The sequence below is a fragment of the Anabrus simplex genome, chromosome X, assembly GCF_040414725.1.
Source record: "Anabrus simplex isolate iqAnaSimp1 chromosome X, ASM4041472v1, whole genome shotgun sequence".
NCBI lineage: Eukaryota > Metazoa > Arthropoda > Insecta > Orthoptera > Tettigoniidae > Anabrus > Anabrus simplex.
In genome coordinates this window covers 76,246,948-76,268,591 of record NC_090279.1, presented here as the reverse complement: position 1 = coordinate 76,268,591, position 21,644 = coordinate 76,246,948, and positions in this window count along the sequence as shown.

The window sequence follows — 21,644 nt, the reverse complement described above, 5'->3', positions numbered from 1 at the left end:
TCCCTATTGCCACTGCTTTTCAGACAACTGATAAGACAGATAAGAACATGAAAAGGAACACACTGTAGGATAGCCGTAGACATGGTAGCATAGAAAAGGAGGAACATTTGTAAATATATTAATTTAAAATTACCTACATATTTGTGAATATTCAGCAGAGTATATGTACACATACATCTGTGGGTGGAGGAACTTCTGTGTATGTGTACATGCACACTTTAAGGAAAATAAATTATAATAAACACTATCTCCAAATCATAACCCAATACCATTTCTTGCTTCTGTTTCTCTTTCAGTTGATCCATAATTCCACAATGACTAGCTAATTTCTTCACCCTCATATATTCACATTCCCCTGTTTCCATATTTATGTACATGATTTGACGTGTCACTTCCTTGTTCATTTCCATGTTCCTACATACTTTCTTTCCGAAAACGCTCCACTGTAATATCAAATAATCACACAGTATTCCCACCAATTTTCCAACAAGTGGACAATACTAAATCATAAGCATAGAAATATCCATCATCAATCTCTGTACATCACATTAAGACCACAAACATAAATCAGTCAACGTCCCAATCAATAAACGAATCAATCGATGAATGGTTAATTAAACAACATCATTCAGGGCTGTTGGTTGTTTATGTAGAAAAAGATTGTGGAAATATGTGAAACAACTCCCATAATAAATTATTTCAAACACTTCCTATAAGTGAACATTTGCCAAAATTTGTACCCATGAATTCAAACTTATCTTCATGTTGTGACCTTTCCTTCACTTAAAGAACGTGACTTAAATGTATTCTTCAACTAAAGCCATTCAAAACCATCTCTCCAATGACATCTCAGCTTTTCGAACAGCTTGTCCAAGTCTTCCCAGCTGAAACTTTGCAACATCTCTGTAACTCAACTCTCTTGTTAGAGTTCACCCACAGAAAATGGATCTATTTCTGTGGATTATTTCCTGTTCTCTACTCAAGTAATACTGGTGATAGTCCCATAGTCTCATTGTGGCTTTGCTGGAGATTTATATGCTCTCTCCTATACAACGCCTAAATAAAATCATAATCGTATTAAGAGACCTGAAATTTTAATTTTCAATATGTCTATATGATTACTACAATGAAGATATACACTTATTATGAATAAGTAGGTACTTACAGAGATCCCCATGAAGAACTTCCACCCCATCAACACAATAATTAAACCAGAGAGGACTCTTTCTATTTGTGAAACACAGAACCTGGCATTTTACCCTGTTTACCAATATAGCATTGATCGATGTCCATCTTACAATATTGTCAAGGTCAGTTACTCACAATCCTGAAACTTATTATTACACAGAGCCTCATCATTTCAGTTCATTATTCATATTGTTTCTATATGTATCAGAAAATAAAGGTCTCATAATACTGCCCTGTGGGGCCCAATCCCATAATAGTTACAGGATCAAATAAAGCTTCACCTACTCTAATGCCTTGAGATCCATTTTCTAGAAATACACCAGACGTGGCCAAATTTTAATAGTAAAAGGTATATTTCTATCTTCATGTAAATTATCGACCTTTATGGCCTAATCCTTGAACATGTTTGGTGGTAAAGTGACCACTTCGGATATCCCTGTCCACGCTGTTTTATTTGTTCATATAGTGGCTATCGTGAGAACCACAATGTAATTTCTTTATTCACATGGTTTTGTGTCATTTTTGTTAGTGAACATTTTCTGTTGTTTATCGTCTATATCTCATACTGTTGCTGTATGGAAATAATGTGACCTATTGTTAAGACTGTGCATTCTGTATGTTACATGCATTATTGATACTATTCACTAGTTCAGTTGATATTTCTTAAGAGTGGTACTAGAGAATTGTCAAATTTTGAGGTTATGGGGAGACGAAAGGCCTTTTTGCCAAGAAAGATAGGCATTGTCAGAGAGCTACTTGTTGAGAAATGTTGTTCACAGCAAGAGATAGATTCTATATTGCAAATATCACAGCAATATGTAAGTAGAATTTTAAAATGTGAAGATAAGGGGAAGATAAAATGTCAACAACGTGTTGGAAACTGTGGGCGAAAGAAGAAACTAACCAGAAGGAGGAAGCAAAACTGATTAATTTGTCAGTAAACAACCGCAAGGTTACTAGTTTGGATTTACGTACGATATTAGAAGAGTATGGGTCATTTGTACTAGCCAGTACTCTGAGGCGAGAGCTGTTTAATGCTGAAATGAAAGCAAGACGACCTCAAGGAAATGCGAAGATTACTCCTGCTATGGCTGCAAAGACGTTCCAGTGTGCCAACACACTCCAGAATTGGTCATCCAAGTTATGACAATTACTATAATTCCTAAATTATCATTCATTATTCCATTTTAACCCAATCTAAGTGATGTGACTGTACAGTACAGTCAATGTATGAAATTTTTCTTTCAAACTGTACAGCTTATTGCATTTAATGCTAGGCTTATTTGTTTTATTTATTTCAGGTTTGTTTTAGTGACGAATCGGTATTTCCTGTCAAAGAAGAGACAAGTCAATATGTCAGAAGATAAGGAGAAACATTCCATCCAGATTGAGTGAGGTATCCAACTTCAGTGATGGTCTGGAGTATGTTTCCTTGGTACGACGATTTTATATTGTAGAAGGAACTATGAGACGTGAACAATATAGCATTAAGAACCCGTTTTATAGCTCAGGTGCAAGAGTGGTTTGGCAAAAGTGAATTTATTTCTATGCAAGATGTCCTTGCCACCAAGCCTAGAAACTGTCCAGATATGAACCCCATAGAACATCCTTGGGCGATAGCAAAGAAAAATCCAAGAAAAACAAATATAACGACAAAAATTGGCTTTATTGAGAAGCTCGTTCAAATCTGGTGTCATGATGACAATTTAAGGAGTCAGTGTAAAATACTGTTTGAGGGTATGCCTAGTCTAATCAAGTCACTCATGAAAGCTAAGGGGGTGCATACCAAGTACTAATGTCATCAACTTAAAAATTGGTAACATCTTATCTGTTCAATTCTCAAATTTTTAATGTTTAATAATTTGGCCACCTCTTTATAGTCACCCAATTTAGCCACTATTTTATCCATCCCAAACGCACTAATTTTTATCAGTAGTTTCCCGAGATCTACCCTACGAAAATCCTTAGATATGCCAATCGTGATACATTTGACCTCGTGAATCTAAAATATCTGCTATATCTTGCTGGAATCTAAAAGATGAGCTTCAGTGGAATAATGTTTCCTAAATCTGAACTACCTTCTATCGAGCCAGTTGGTAATTTCGTAAATGTGTATAACATAATCAGAAAGAATGCATTCCAAGAGCCTGCATGCAACACAAGTCAAGACGACTAGTGTGTAATTACTGGCTTTAAGTTTAGCACATTTTCTCTATACACAGAGTGCTACTACACTAACTATTCATTCATCTGGTATAGCTGGTTCATACATACTCTAATCAATATTTCAAAGAATTGACTTTCGTATATGCCCAAAAATTTTACCCATCCCTGCAGCATTTCTAGTTTTAAATTTTTGTATATTACCTTCAATGTTTCGTATAGTTGATATTGTAAAGTAATTTCAAAGGATTAGGTGAGATTGTCAACTGCGTCAGGTACTGCAAAAGGACATAACCAAACCATTGGTGACATATCCTATGCGTCACGAGTGACGGCTGCGATGCCCATCGACTAATGAAGTATACACATTCACATGTTGTGTAATTGCTACTTCATACCTTTCTAAATCTGTCAACATTCAACACCGTACACAGCAACAAGCCGTAGTAACACGGCTGAAAGTAATTCCAGTATCAAGGAAGACAATGTACACTGCCGGCTGGTGCTCTCAGTGCTTTTCAATTAGCATTCTGGCAGTGAAAATTGCATGAGTCGTTCCAACACCCTTAATGAAGATGCATTGTATAGCAATAATGCCCGCGATTTCACCCAGTCAATAATGAAGGCTACTCTAAAAGATCATCTCATGTACAATTGGGTGCAATTTGGATGGTAATTTGCACATTCTGATGAATCGTCATTTTGCTCAAAAATAGGCACAAGGATGTTTACAGCCCAATGACTGGGAACAGAGCCAGAGTCAACTCTGGCACTGAATAAGCTTGTCAGCCAGTTGATAATGAGTTCTTTAAACTGCCTCATCTTCCAGAAGTTTGCTGGATGGTCATCCGGTCCTGGTGCTTTTTGGTCCTCCATACTCCCAATGGAACTCTCCAATACCTTTGATGTGATGCATAAGATGGGACTTACCATCAGGAATAGGGTGATGTGGTAATTCAATGCAGGAAATATCTACAAATTTTGTTCCCAATGATTGAGGATTTATTGCTTGTCCTCTAATCACTGGTCATCTTTGTCTCTAATGCAGACAGTGTGCTCAGTACTTGTGTCAATTTTCGTCAGATGGAAAACAGTTCTCTTCTTCTTCCCTTGAGCTCAGTGGTGTACAGTGTTTATCAGAATTACACCGACAAAAATTCAAGAATGCTCTTCGTATTATGTTAAGAATAATGGTTCAATCAGACTGGCGGGAAAAATTATATTTTTGAGAAAATGAGGTTAAATTGTTACTTCCTGGTGCGCGATTGAAATTGAAGAGCTGCTGCCGCCTTTCAGGGAAGACAGGGTTAGGGAGGTGTTGTGGAGTGTATGAGCAGACAGAGATAATGCTTCCTCATATGACTTCGAAAGGATTGTCTCTAACAGGCTATATCCACAGTCCATTTATCTAATAGCCGTAACTGCACACACAGTTAAAGAACACACTGTATTTAAGACACACATGTTAGTCAAGGAAAGCACCAGATTGTTTCTCCTCTCGTCTGTTTGTCGCGCCGCGATTGTGTATTCCTTCTCTCATAATATTGTAAATTCAATGAAATACTGAACGAAGGAATCAACACGCCCAATGGTTTGATTACAGTAGATGTTCAATAAGGCCCCCTCCTATTTCGCTGCATAGTTCACTATGGTGTAGTCGTGAGTGACTATGGACTATGTCCAGGATGTGTAGTGTGTGGCGAACAGTTTGGAAAGCTGCCTGTATTCTTGTTATTATGTCTTCTCTTTCTATAGGGTTCACATAGTAGTCAATTCGTGTAGAACAAACTGTACAGTGTCTACCGGAGTTTGGAAGCGACTATGCGAAAAGAACGAGAAACTTGTGCATTCGCACCGAGAATTACCTCTGTCTCCAATTTTTACTTCCCCTCCCTTCTCTTTTCTGACGCACAGCGGCTGACTCTCTGACATAGCAAATAGAGCAAGTTCATCAATGTGAACTGCATGACCGGAAGTAACAAGGTCACTTTAATTTCCTCAAAAGGAAACATTTCCCCGAGAATCTGACTGCACCATCATTCTCAACATTACACGAACAGCATCCCTGATTTTTCTGTAAATACAGTTCTCACAAACCTCGTACACGGGTCATTACGGTCAGTGCGCCTCGATTCAGCGACAGATTTCTTAGCCACAGGTTCCGCAAAGACAATTCTTTCCCTGTGTTCTGGAGTCTTTTGTGAAAGCCAATTTATATACAGTATGGCTTTGTCTTATCCTACAACTCTTCTTGGACTGCAATCATCCATAAGAACGTTTGATATCTATATATATAAAAGCAAGTCGGGCTGGAGCGATGAATATATAAATATTTAAAAATGACGTGAATTAATGAGGCACTTCCAGAAATCTCAGAAATTTGAAACTTGGTACGAGGAAAACTGATGACCCGAGGATCCCTAGAAAAATCGGAAATTCTCAAAATTCCCTGAAGGGGGCACGCTGGGGGGGGGCTCAAATTTTGGGCTCAGCATAAGAACACAGTCGTATAGTATATCCAAAACGATAACCTATAGGTTTCGTGGGCTTAAAAATTTTCGGGAATTTCCTCATTTTTATCCCCTATCCCCCCAAATCAAGATGGCGGCACAACCTGCCAGACGAGGTAGACAATTAAAATTTGGTGAAATTATAGCTTTTGGTTCCCAACCGACGGGAAAATTCCAAGATGTTCAAATTTTTCACTTTTTACCCCCAAAGATATCGAAATATGAAGGCAATTTTAATGACTGTGCAGACATTCCTTTTGAGCTATTTTTTTGGCTAAACGGTAAGTCGTATCACAAAACGGATGGCACAATGTCCCTTCAATTCGGAGTGATCTACAACTTTGGTCCTGTGACATTTTGTCGTATCTCTCTCCCTTATACGTTAAATTTGGCCGTATTTCTGGATTGTTCGTAAATTTGGTGATTTTTACAAGTATATTTCATTGTTTGACACACTTATAAGAATGATAGGATCATCGCGTTAGGTGCGCACATTGGCACGATTAAGGGACATATGTGTACCAAATTTCATGATTCTAGCTTATACATAAGTAGGCAAAACGTAATGTAAAATGTTAAAAATGCACCCAAATTTCACCCTATTCAAACTTTGAACTCAATTTACCCCCTTAATATGGGAGATACGAGGATATGGTTTAGAAACAAACATATAGATCGATAAATGAGGCGTCTGATGGCGCAAACCGTTTCTTAATATCATAAACCATTTAGGAGATATGAATCTCGAAGTGGAAGTCTGCACTTTTCAACGTGCTCATGCTTATCCGTCATCTATATATATAAAAGCAAGTCGGGCTGGAGCGATGTATATATAAATATTTAAAAATGAAAAAAAGACGTGAATTAATGAGGCACTTCCAGAAATCTCAGAAATTTGAAACTTGGTACGAGGAAAACTGATGACCCGAGGATCCCTAGAAAAATCGGAAATTCTCAAAATTCCCTGAAGGGGGCACGCTGGGGGGGGCTCAAATTTTGGGCTCAGCATAAGAACACAGTCGTATAGTATATCCAAAACGATAACCTATAGGTTTCGTGGGCTTAAAAAATTTCGGGAATTTCCTCATTTTTATCCCCTATCCCCCCAAATCAAGATGGCGGCACAACCTGCCAGACGAGGTAGACAATTCAAATTTGGTGAAATTATAGCTTTTGGTTCCCAACCGACGGGAAAATTCCAAGATGTTCAAATTTTTCACTTTTTACCCCCAAAGATATCGAAATATGAAGGCAATTTTAATGACTGTGCAGACATTCCTTTTGAGCTATTTTTTTTGGCTAAACGGTAAGTCGTATCACAAAACGGATGGCACAATGTCCCTTCAATTCGGAGTGATCTACAACTTTGGTCCTGTGACATTTTGTCGTATCTCTCTCCCTTATACGTTAAATTTGGCCGTATTTCTGGATTGTTCGTAAATTTGGTGATTTTTACAAGTATATTTCATTGTTTGACACACTTATAAGAATGATAGGATCATCGCGTTAGGTGCGCACATTGGCACGATTAAGGGACATATGTGTACCAAATTTCATGATTCTAGCTTATACATAAGTAGGCAAAACGTAATGTAAAATGTTAAAAATGCACCCAAATTTCACCCTATTCAAAATTTGAACTCAATTTACCCCCTTAATATGGGAGATACGAGGATATGGTTTAGAAACAAACATGTAGAGCGATAAATGAGGCGTCTGATGGCATAAACCGTTTCTTAATATCATAAACCGTTTAGGAGATATGAATCTCGAAGTGGAAGTCCGCACTTTTCAACGTGCTCATGCTTATCCCTCATGTATATAAATAAAATCGTAACGACCGTGTGTCTGTACATTGATTATTTTGGCGAAATTTCTGTACAGTTATCCGTTTCAGATGTAATAATGACCATCTGCATCATTTTTAGCTTTGGTATCTGTTTGTTTGTTTGTTTCTCTGTTTGTCTGTTTGTCTGTCTTTCTATAACTTGAAAACTACTGGATATATTTCCACCAAAATTCATATTTAGAATCCACCTGTCCTTGGGTAGGTTTTAGCGCAAAAAATAAAATCGTAACGACCGTGTGTCTGTACATTGATTATTTTGGCGAAATTTCCGTACAGTTATCCGTTTCAGGTGCAATAATGACTATCTGCATCATTTTTAGCTTAGGTGTCTGTTCGTCTGTTTGTCTGCCCTTCTATAACTTGAAAACTACTAAATATATTTTTCCACGAAACTTCATATTTACAATCCTTCTGTCCTTGGGTAGGTTTTAGCGCAAATATCGTTTCTAAATCCCTGAACTGAGTGGGGATTTTTACGAAACCGAAATCGTGATTTTGCACTCCCTCAAAGTATGCACAACCGAACTTAATGGAAATTAACCTGCCTTAATGAAAAATAATTTCTAAACCTTTTTTTCTCATGTGCATCATTTCGATAACAGGATTTAGTAAGGGAGATATCATTAACGACCGTTTTTCGGTACAAATCCCAGCGGACTTAACGCAAGAGCGGGTGCGTGTAAAGCGTACTTCTTACAACTTGAAAACTAACAAGATGTATGAACCAAACTTTATATATAGCATCCATCTGTCCGAGGGTAGGTTTCCTTGGTGTCTGTTAGTTAGTTAGTTAGTTAGTTAGTTAGTTAGTTTGTTTGTTTGTTTGTTGTTCTGTTTGTCTTTCTCTAACTTGAAACTACTGGATATATTTCCACCAAACTTCATATTTAGAATCCACCTGTCCTTTGGGGAGGTTTTAGGGCAAATATTGTTTCTAAATCCCTGAACTAATTGGGGGTTTATACGAAACCGAAACCGTGATTTTGCACTCCCTCAAAATACACACAACCAAACTTAATGGAAATCTACCGCCTTAATAGAAATTAATTTCTAAACCTTTTCTTCTCATGTGCATCATTTCAATCACTTACAGGAAAGATAGTATGATCAAACTCTACACGAACATTGGCCCACCCAGTACCCATATGTGAGCCAAATGCTATGTCACATAATTATCCGAAAAGTAATGCAATGTAAGATATTCTTACACAAATTTCAACCTATTCAACGTTTCTGATTCAATCTGACCCATGAATAGATTAGATGCGAGAAAATATCATAGGACCAGCCATTTAGATCGCTAAATACTGCGCCTTACGGTTCAATCCTTTGTCGATATGACGTACCGTTTAGCAGCAGTTAATCTGTAAATGAAGGTCTGCAATATTGTAAACATTCATATACTTTCGTATGTCATCTGTATATATTCATTGATGTCGATTTGTAGCGATCGAGAAAGGATGTGTCTGCTATTGTAATCAGTACTCCCTACACCGACTTTGACTGCTGGCAGTAGGAATGGGGTCCTTCTCCAACTCCTGTGTAACTGGCATTAGTAAGGAGGGCCTACCATTTTAATGAATAATTCACTTTTCGATTTGTCTTGCAGAAGGCAAGGGATCATGCAGTTTTGTTCGAAAGTCCCCTACTCCATTGTGTTTGGCTCTAGGCCAGGGTGCCCGCCATTATAAACAAATGTTCCAATCTAAAATTTGACTAGCATTAGGCATAGTGGCCTGCTATTTTCATGGAAACTCACTAATTCTGTGTGACTGGCAGTAAGCTGGCTAGCAGCAGTAAAAGGGGACTGCCATTATAATGATAACTGCACAACTCAATTTTGATTGGTGGTAGGGAAGCTGCCTGGTATTATAATAAAAACTCCTCAACTGTAACCTGTCTGAAAGTAGGAAATGGGTCTGCCATTGTAACTAAAACTCCCCAAATCGATTGTGACCGCGCAGTAGGCATTGGGGCCTGCAATTATAATGTAAACTTGCCAACTCGATTGTGAATGGCAGTAGGCAAGTGAGCCTGCCGTTATCATCACAACTCCGCAACCCTCACTTTACATTGGAAACAACGTATGTGGACCTCCCCATGCTATTTCTCGGATAAAGCTAAGAGACATGCAATTTTAAAACAATCTCATTTGCTGCACGCACAGTATTTACGTCGATATCCGTATACAATGTAGAATACCGTAGCGAAGCACGGGTACATTTGCTAGTTCAATACAAGAGGAACTAGGTTATAACGTACCCAAGTTTACTGTGACAGTTGCAGTGAAAGATCTGTAGAATGTGTCCACATGTTGTCAATTGCATTAAGATCAACAAGAGGAAAATTTATGTTGTTTCTAGGGTCTTCTTCTAGTCTTTAAGCTTCCACCACTTGATGTTCTCGGGGGCATAGAGGTCCTTAAATCCGCTATGCCTACCTTATGCAGAGGTGGAATACAGTCAGATGATATGACATTCACATCCTTTCTTAGTCGGAGGTGCTGAACAACGATAAGGTCAATTTGCTTGCTGCAGTCACCACAAGAGAAACCTTAAATATGAGTTCCATCATCATATCAGATACGGAAGGTATTACCACCATGACAGCTATAAAAATTCTTAGTGACCATCATGCGCATTAAGATCATCACAGAGAAGTGGAAACTCATCTTAAGGATACTCTGCAACATGATCTCGTAGCTCCTGCCAATGCTGTTCCTTATCCACGTCATCACAGCCAGATTGTGACAGGGAAAACACAAGTTCGAGAGGATGCAACGTCGAGTGTAATTGACATAAGGCTGTCTGAACAGCGCTGAACCTCAGCAACTCAATATTGCACGCTTGCGCACACAATGAAATCAACACCATTCCTGCTGGATGTAACCTGGCAGATAAGTTCACAGACATCTTTGATGTCATGAGATTTCTGGCCTTTCCAAAGCGACCAACTTAAAATCTAATTAACATAGCTACTCTTCAATTCTAAACCGGACTTACATTATCCAAATTGCAACAGGTTAACAGGAACAATAGAATGAAAAAATTAAGTAATAATAAAGCAAGAATGATATTTACTAATAAAATAACTATTCTACAATAATTCTAAGCCACACATAGATGTATCCTAACTACAATAGTTCAACTGAAGCAACAAATATTCCTAAAGTATGAATCTATGGAACTTATGAGAATGTAAATATTCATTGACTATGTACATAAAATTTAGTTTCCTTGATTTATCAAAGAGACAAAAAGGTGAAAATTTTGAATGTAATTATCAGTCAAAGAACAGTGGCCAGTTATAATCATAAATTTAAGCCTTATTAATGAAAGTTAATTGAACACAACCTACGGCATATTGTTTGTTTGGTGGTTTCTACCATTTCTCTTTCACATCGACACAGATAGGTCGTATGGCGATGATGAGGTAAAAAATGGCTAGGTGTGGGAAGGAAGCAACTGTGGCCTTAATTAAGGTACAGTCGCACCATTTGTTTCCTGTGAAAATGTGAAACATGCACTTCAGGGCTGTCGACAGTGGGTTCGAGCCCAGCATCTTATAAATACAGGCCAAGAGCTACATGGCCAGTTATTCATTACAACAAGGAAGCAATTGGTTGAATTCCTTCTCTTCCAGTACTTATTGTGAGAGTATCTTCATATGTAATTTCAAACAGTACGTTAAAAAGTAAGTTTTTATTTTCAAAATTCAGCTTTTACAGTTCCCCAGATTTACACGCACATTTGGACATAAGTTTTCATATACACGTCCAAAATTTTACGAAACATGGGGTTACTTTGGAAAAGTAAAGAGTAAAGTAGAATCCCAAAATTCTATGCAGAGCATGCTTTCCACCCTTGAAGTCAAGATGGGCTGCCTACGTATGCTCTTCGGATCTAGGATCGATGTAGCCCTTACTTCTTCGCAGCTTCTCTGTATGCCCTTCACCAAGAATCCCTTTATGAGACTTATCAAGCTTATCGGCATTGTAATTACGATAGACAATGCTTCCAAATTTATGCTTATATTCTTGCAACACATTCCGAAAGGTCCCTGCTCAGAAGAACAGCCAAAGACATGATTCTTGAGAAGTTAACGCAAGTTGAACCTAACAGAACTTCAGTTAGAGTAAAACAACTCACTTCAACTAACATTTCTTGACAATGAGAACATTCGGTACCACACGATACAACAAGCAAAGTCTCTCACTGAGGGACAAAGGAAAAGAGACAACAATCAAGAAAAAGGTTTATCACAATAGTTCTATGAACTTTGACTGTCCTACATCAACACAGATGTATCCATATTAAGAAACAAAGTACAAATTTATGTGAAGATAAACCGACGTCCAGAATTATCGCATGGAATATTTGGAAGCTAATACTCAGAGAAGTGTACGAAAATACTAGTAAATTGCAGGGTATATGCTGCAAACAGGAATCATGGATCAAAGGTATCTGGGCATAGAGAAATACTCATAGGTCAATTTATCTCCAAAATGAGGAGTCTGGGTTGGATCAAACACATTTCAATGACACATAGGTGAAATATCAATTAAGAAATAGTAAATGTAATGATTATCATTATTTTACTGTAAAACCAATTATAGTATTAACATTAACAGCTAAAAGATACCTGGGCATCGCAGAGAAGTTAACTGTTAACAATGTAGAATGACACTGCATAAGCACTGTACAAGTCTACAGATAGTTTCACCTTAAAGTTCTACACAACACTTTATACTGAAAATGCAGTTTTCACACCACACACAGGATTTCTACAAACCAATTTTACTAATTCAACAAGGCATCAATATATCAAAATAATACATTTTTAATACTTCTGTATAATTTATACAGCAGTATATACTGTGGAAAGAAATCTTTCATCTACAACACACTGTACCCGAAAATGGCATAATTGGAGTTAACATAGAGATTGCCACAAAAGCTTAATTTAATTCGGTCAGTGGGTCATTTATAACAGCTCTGGTGAAGGCCAGGATCTGATTACCTTGGAGATATTTGCCTTTAAGCTCATAGCTGCATGGTCGTGTGGCAACCCATCCCTATTTTCTTATTGGTCAGGAGGTTAGAATGCGACAGATATGAACAGTTAACATTTTCAAGGCTAACACTGCCCGGCAAGTTTTCAGAATTCACAATACCAGTTTTGAACCATGATACTTTAAGAAGACGTGAAGAAATGTATGATTGGTTTCCAACTAATCACACCTTCTAGACAGAGGGCTGATAAAGGCAGTGTGTAATCGATGCTCAACTTATTCAGATTTTGCTCTACTGCTTTCATACTGCTCTACTTTAGAGCACAACTTCACTTCACTTTCCCACTACAATTCTACAAGATATTCTATGCCAAACGCCGTTTATTAGCCATGATGTCTTACAAAGGGAACACATTATTTCGTCTTCTGCCCGACATAACCACTACAATATTAATTCCAGGACACGTGTGGTGTGCAAATCATCTGAACCCGCAAGTTACGTGTCGACTGACATTTAAATAGGCATGATTGGAACACATATTAATGTGCCATTTTAGTTTCAGTATGTGTGTATGTGTGTGAGTGTGTGTGTGAGGAAGCCTACTGTTACAAGAAGCCTGCAAGACAAGAAAAGAGGGGAATCATCATGCTGCTTGTAAGAGGAATCTCTACTTTCATCATGGTGCACCTTGCAAAGGATATTCCTTACAGAATGTGCCACTAAAAGGGGAGATCCCACCACACCCTAAAGGGTGCTAAAGGGACCAATCATGAGACATTGCCAGCCAGGACTTAATCAACTTCCATCATAAAATGTTGAGAACTTTTTAAAAATATTAATTTCCTTTTCAGAAGGACTTCATTCTTGAAATAATATTTTCTATTATTTTGTGTTGTTACAGATTCTTAGCACTTCTCATCTACTAATTGGTGTTGGGAAATTTTGTGAATGATTGAAATACACTCATGTCCATAAAATCCAGAGCACCTTGAAAGACTAGGAATAGGATGTTCATATTTACAGGACATGTGCATTAGTATGTTCTGAAGAAACGATTAGCATTTGAAACATGTCGATCCTCAGGTTCAAGGTCCAATATCGATATCCCTGCGCACAACCACGGACTGGTAAATTGTGCTTGCGGCTCTCGTTGTCACTATAAACCAAAGGTAATGGATCAGTGTGACTTGAGCAGAGGTGCATGATGCCTCGCAGACGTATGCAAGAAAAGTACTGTCAAATTAGTCACTTTGAATGAAGGTGAATTATGGGCATGAGAGAACGTGATACATCTATCTTGGAAATTGCAGCTCGTGTGCGAAGGAGTGTGTCAGCAGTGCAGCGGATGTGTACAGAACGTTCATAGAAGGTTGTAGATAACTACGAGGTGGGTCCGGTCACACCAACCAGACCCATCCCGAGAAGATCGACACCTCATCACGATGGCATTGCAGCACAGATTGGCATCCTCCTTGGCTATGGCGCAACAGTGGTACAGTGTAACACATTGTACACTATCAGGAGAGAAAATCCGTCCCCGTTGATTACGATCTGGGTTACCGACGCGTCGTCCAGTTCTCCGCCTACCTTTGAATAATGTGCATAAACATGCTAGACTGTGATGATGTATGGAACGATGTCACTGGGGACAGGAATGGCAGCAGACAGTTTTTTCGGATGAATCCAGGTTCTGTTCGTTTATAAATGATGGCCGCATTCTCGTTCGCCGCAGACAGGGGGGAGGCATCACACTGACTGCATTCACACAAGACATTCAGAGCCAACTCAAGGCTTTATGGTGTGGTGTGCTATAGGGTACAAACATGAATCACAGCTGGTGCATGTCCAGGTCACTGTTAAAAGTTTGACCTACGTGAACGATATCCTGCGACCCGTAGCCATACCCTTTCTGCACGACACCCCAGACACAATATTTCAACATGACAATGCGCGACCACATGTTGCTGCATGAACATGTGCCTTCTTGTTGTCACAAGATGTCAGGCTATTGCCCTAGCCCACCTGATCATCGGACTTGTTACTAATCGAAAATGTGTGGGATATGGTGAAAGGACGGGTGCGGCGCTGCCAACCACCAAAGATGAACTGTGGAACCAGATGATGGCTATCCCCCAGGATGCCATTTGCGCCTTGTACGCGTTGATGCCATCACACGTGGAACAAGTTATCAGTGCCCCTCGAGGACAAAGTGCCTACTAAGCAACAGGGCACATGTCATACCTGGGTGACTGAAATGCTAATCCTTTCTGCAGAACATACTAATGAACATGTCATGTGAATATGAATTTCTTATCTCTAGTCTTTAAAGGTGTTCTGTTTTATGAACATGAGTGCACTTCTATCAGTTGAAATGTGTTGATAATGTAAGTATTCAATTATTTGAATGCCACTAACAGCGTAGTGCACTAACAATCAAGTGTTAAAAATTATAGACCAATTTGTTTAACTTAGACCCTAAAAGACTAACTGGGAAGGATATGATGCATTCCTTAGTGAATTTTTTATATAATGACACCTCATCTTGCATCATTTCATCAATGAAGTATCAACTGTCACCCAAATGTTATTCATGTATATTAGGAACTAAACTTATGATATAAAAGTAAGTTATGTTAAAAGTAATGAACGTGGATTTAATGACTGACTGTTAATAATAGGCTTTAATGCCACAGGATGCTCTATTTAAGAAATAGTCTAGCCTTGTTAAGTGACAGAATGGGATGATAGCTCATATTTATGAACACTGAGGAAGTAGCAACGAATATTGCATTATGGAGAGTATATTACTGAGCACATGAGGCGACCAGCTTAGTTTAAGGTAATAATCACCCTCATGTTTAAATTTGTTCCCACATGCCGCTGTCTAATCTATGGTCACTTAATGACATGATGCCAGTGCCAATAGATCCCGATTATATTAGAGATCTATGGAAGAAGGCTTAGAGTAACTTTAAAGCTTCTCATGAAAAAGTTAGAGAGGAATATGATCGTGGACAGAGGCCTACCAATTTAAAAGTTGGAGAACAGGTTATGGTAAAAAAATTTGTACCTGTGGGCAAGCTTGCTCCCAGACTTCGTGGGCGATGTATTGTTTTGGATTTCTTAACCCGCTGTCACCTTATTGGTCAGCAACCCACCCAATGAGAGGATATTTAGGGTTCACCTTTCTCAGGTGAAACCAGTAAAAAATTCCTTGTTTTAATACATAGGCCACTAAATCTTGGCAGTAAGCAAAGGTTATATTCCTTACAGTAATGATCTTAAATCATAAAATTAATTAGGTAACTTATTTTGAAATATGGAGGCCTTCTGCCCCGATCGTAAAAAATTCATATCATGTATTGCAATTAGATTTGTAAAACCTTCACCTCCAATAAGGGTTTCTGTTTGTCCATAGCCTAGTGGCCATAACCTAGCCCCAGTCTCCAAACCCCGGAAAACAGACACACACTCATCCGCTACGCCGCCCGCCTCATAAAAACCTGCTAAATAATAAAGACCCTCAATCTCCAGCAAACAATCTCTGTCATCGAACAAATTACTGCTTCAGTGCCTTCAAAGCCAACAGCAGACATGTCGCAACATCTGGCAAGAGATGCCGGTGTAGGGTAAGGGCCCACTCCACTCTGGTCCAGTCCCCTTCTGAACAGTACGCCGAAGCTCCATCCTTTCCAGCAAGGACTGGGGTGTGATAATTCAACCGCCTACCCATCTTGGAGCAGCATTACTATATCTTGTCTGTGGTGGGCACCACCAAGGCTAACCCTCTCAAGGTAGTGGGAGAGGCATGTCTGAGGGTACATGGGGGGTCCCGGGGGACACCACCCGGGTATAGGCAGTGTCAGTCGCTATTACCATCAAACTTGAACTAGGCATCACGGACTTTGAGAACTTCAGGGAAGACTTCTAGACTGGTTTTCAAACTTTTTTTCTAAATTGAACATTCAGCAAGAAGTTTTCCATCCGTGAAATTCCAACATAATTTTTTTTTGCAAATTTCTACAGTGTCACCCAGGGAAGGAATATTGGGGGAGGGCGTCTGTACCGGGAGGTACACCTCAACCCTATGCATTTAAATGAAGTGCCTTGAAGAACGCTATCTACCACATAAAAATTGAAACAACTAGTGCAGGAAGTTGGCATGTTGGTCAACAGATGTTACTACTAAAGTGTTAGAGTAATATGTAATTTTTAGATTTCCTAAACTGACTGGATTTCACTTGGTTTATTTTGTGTATCACAGTCGGCAAAAGCTATTTCAAGAAGTTTGGACTTCTCCCCATAGATGTCTCTATTAACAAACTGATGTTATGCACTCTGGTGTAAAGGGGAACAACAAGAAATTTAAAGAAATGTTGTGTTTATAGGTTTTCTGAACTGAACGGATTTCCTTTGTTTTTGATACTTCCAGGTTTTCAACACTTCTTACTCATCCCGCCAGCTTTGGACTCTGGCCAATAAAAATTTTGTGTATTTATTTTTCTACCAATCATAGGCTTCTTTTAACTTTTCGATTGTCCAATAAAATTGAGGGGGTGTGTCTGGTCTTAGACCAGAGCCATCTCGAACCTTCCTCTCGGGAATAAAAGCTGACGCTTTTTTGAGTCAACTTGTCTTACTGATCGCCATGCTATTGAGTGTGTGTGCTAAAAGAGGGGAAGGGGGCCTCATCCATCGGCAGGCAGAACATCAGCTAAGGTAATGGCCACCATTTTTCTAACTCAGTAGTTATCTCCGCGAGCTGACTCGAGGGGAAGGTTCCAATCTTTAACTATGTAACAGTCCATTTCCTAAAATGTAAACTTCTCTTTCTTCTCATGTAAACGTTCAAGTAAATCAAGTGTACTTAACTGAAATTTGGGAACAGAGAGTGTGATACACTCTCGAGTTTTTGGGGTGACTATGCTTTTTAACCATTTTCTATCTGTAGTCTTGTAACTTGTCCTCCATCTAGTCACCTCAGTAGTGTGGGACTAGCCTCTGCATCGTCGGGCCACTAGCCCAAGTAAGGTTTTAATCTTTGATATCAGGGAGCGCATGTTCCTGCCTCTATAATTTTGATTTTTGGGCCAGTAATTGAAAATATTATTTTTCACAAAGGCCCGGCAGAAAGGGTACTCAATACCCCTGTGTAAACTTAAAAATCAATTGATAAGGTCTTGTTAAATTTAGGTTGTGCCTAGAGAGGTAATGAAGTCCAATAATACTAGAATTGTCAGTTTTTGCTCATCAACAGCCTGTCTTACATCGTCAGTCACACTTAGTAAGGTAGTACACCTACTGTGATTTCGTCGAAAACCTGACTGGTGTGGGTCTAGTATGTCGTGGTCATTGAGATAGTTCGCAATTTGATTACGCACAATGTGTTTGAGTCCCCTGGCTATTATAGACAGTATATTAATAGGTTTGTAGTCACTGTTTAGTCTAGAATATTTTGTTTTTGGGAAGGGCTGTACCAGGGCCATTTTACAGACATTTAGAAATACAATGTTTTGAAGGGAGAAGTTGCATATGAATGTCAATAATGGAATAATAGCAACGATAATTTTCTTTAGCATTATAATGTATATATTTTCCACCCTTATGGATTTAGTTTTAATTTGCAAGATAGCCGCTTTCACTTGCAGGTGTTAGACATAACTACAATAAAGTCTGCCTATGGGTGGCGTGTTGTAAATTGCCCACAAAAGATTTTCTTTTGCTTCTTCGTTTAATTGAACATGGGAGGATACAAAGCGATTATTTAATTCATCAAGAGAAATCTCCAAATCGTCTACCTTGTCCAGTTTATTTAGTCCAAATTTTTGGATTGACTTCCATAAGGTAACGGGTCTTATGTCAGGTTTTATAAGGTCATGGGCATACCGTAGTCGAGCGTTTCTTACTGTCAGAGTCATTTTATTATGTATTCGTTTGTAATAGATAAAGTTTTCCTCTGTCGGCTAACGTTTGTATTTCCTATGAGCTGCATCCTGCTTAGCCATCATTGCTCTAATATCATCATTTAGCTATGGGGAGAGTCTTCTACAGATGCGTGATGTTCGTAGAGGGGAGTGTTTGTCAAAAAATTGTAGTATCATGTTAGTGAAAGTGGTGACCATGTCGCCAATGATGGTTTCATGAGTTAACTTCTGCCATGGCATCAAAATTGGGTGTTCCAATAATTTTTCATTGTCAATACGGTTATAGTCTCTGTAAGTTACGTACTCAGGTTTATGTATGGGACATTGCAGTGCATAAGACATAAAGATAATGTCATGGGCTGACAGTCCAGGAGGAGATGTCTGGCCGTGATGTAATACTCTGTCAGGCTTGTTCGTTACTATTAGGTCCAGTAGTGTGTGTGAAGTTTTAGTGAGGTGAGTGGGAGAAAGCGGGAGGATCGCCATACCGCATGCCGAAAATGTATTCAATAGATGGGTGGTTTCGGAAGAATGTGGATCTAGAAGGTTTGTATTGAAGTGTTCCATCATTATAAGATGTTCGCAGAGAGGTAACAGTCTGTTAAGATCAGTCTCTAAGTCATTCAGACAGCAATATATAGGTGGCTTGTATAGAGCACCTACTAAGCATTTCAGAGTAGAGACCTGTATCTCTATTAATATGTACTCAGGTTTTGCTCATACTGTTGAGGCGACTGGCAGATAATTTGAAGTTTCAAGCGTGAAGAGACAAAAGCACAGACCCCACGTCCCCCTTTGCCAAGTCTGTCATTCCTCACAAGGCAGTAGCATTACACATTTACAAAATGTAAATTGTTTCTTTACAATTTATTCTTTTGGTATGAAAGACATGCCCAAGATTAATGTTATAGAAACTGAAAAAATGTGCTTCTAGTAACAAATATCTGGCAGAAGAATGAATTTCCAGATATTTTCCGAATTCCCTGAAGTTTCCTGGTTTTCCCTCTATTTATCGAATTCTCCGACATTCCCCGGTTTCCAGTTTTCCATACGGGTGGACACCCTGTTAAGCCCGTATTTGTATGGTGAGGGCACAGTCTTCTTATTTTTGTTGAAGAAGTGAAAAAAGGTTCACGACTGTGTGTTGCCGTGTGCGTCTTTACTAGCCGATGTGATAGCCTCCTCTTGTCATATTAGTCAAATGGGGACGCTCGTGCTTGAAGTTGGCTACAGCTTCAATGTTTAAATCTGCTATTGAGGGATGTGTGACAAGGAATCTGTAACGAGAGGAGAGTAGAATGATTTTTAAGATTAGAGAAGAAAATTCTGTGTATTCAATTACCCCGTCGACTTTTCTGGTGTGATCTAGTTGCCTTAGCAGCACGACACTTGCACTTCTCGTATCTGTGTGGTATCGAGGGAAGGGGGTGTGGTGGAAGAGAGGAGATGGGTGGAGCATTGAGCTGGCTGAACATTTACGGCGATAATGGCACAAACGTCTTCAGAGCAGCTAAAGAAATCAAGACCTTTCTCGCAAACCAACCCTCAGAAAACCAACTCTTCACACAACTGCAGGCATGGGACTGACATGGCATATCATCCCCCCTGCAGCACCATACTTTAGTGGAATCTGGAAAGCAGCTGTCAAGAGTCTGATATATCAGCTCAGAAGAGTGATGGATTATTATCGCTTCACCATCAAAGAATGGACCACTCTTATAACATATACATCCTCTCACCAAATATTTTTTAGACGTGTCTCAATTGAGTAAATTTTTGTTTGTGAACTCACAACAAGTTTCCTCACTTTTATAACATATGTTCCTCTATGTAACACTTTGACTAGAGTAATCAGGATCCTGATTTTTATCCCTTAGACATGATCATGCCCATGCAGTGGGCAAAAAATGTCCCATTAACTTAGTATGACAAGATGTAAATCCTAATTTTAAGAACCCAACGTGTATTAAACACAGGGATTTCATTAAACTTTTGTAACATTGGTCAGTTAATGTACATTTCAATATGTACCAATCATGAAATTTGTAACATATAATTATCTGAGATTGTCGTGAACAACCCACGGAGTTAAACTGATGTCCACTATTCGTATCAGGGTTGAACCTTATATACAAATGTTAGATTAATGTTGTGTAGGAAACTATCAACTCACACACAGACTATGAATCCAAACATAGATCAAGAATGCCATCTTCTTGTGAGTGGAAAACTGCACAATACTCCAATACCAGTGAAGAAGAAACATTAGAAATTCTGCATTATCTCACAAATATAATTATGATGGCGGAACACCTCGACTACTTCATCCTGGCACCCAAGTCTCTGAGAGACAAGTTTAGGATTCCATCAGCAAGGAGGACGTGTATGAGTGTGGCTGAATGCAGATACCTCAGAACAATTCATGCGAAATACACAAAAGGTGCATGTAGCCCCAACATACCAATTCCATAAAACTAGCATAGACTATTCTGGCCCAATTCTAATAAAAAATCGTGTGAAATCGAACAAGACCAGAATGCCTAGCTACCAAGGCATGATACCTGATCTCACCACAACAACATTTCCCTATGCACTTTATTGACTTATTTCTCATAGAGGTCAACCCCTGAACATTTATAGCAATAACTGCACAAACTTCTTCAGAGCAGCTATAAAAATCAAGGCCTTTTGGCAAAACAACCCCCAGAAAACCAACTTTTCATACAACTGCAGGCATGGGAATGACGTGACATTTCATCCCTTCTACAGTACCACACATTGGTGGAATCTGGGAAGCAGCTGTCAAGAGTCAGATATAATACCTCAGATGAGTGACGGATTCTTATCGCTTCACCAACAAAGAATGGACCATTCTTACAACACATCCTCTCACGAAAGCTAAATGATAACCCTTTTGACACTTCTTAACTAACTACATCCCATTTCCGTATAGGAGAGCCAATTACTACACTCTCTGATTATGATTATACTTCCTCTC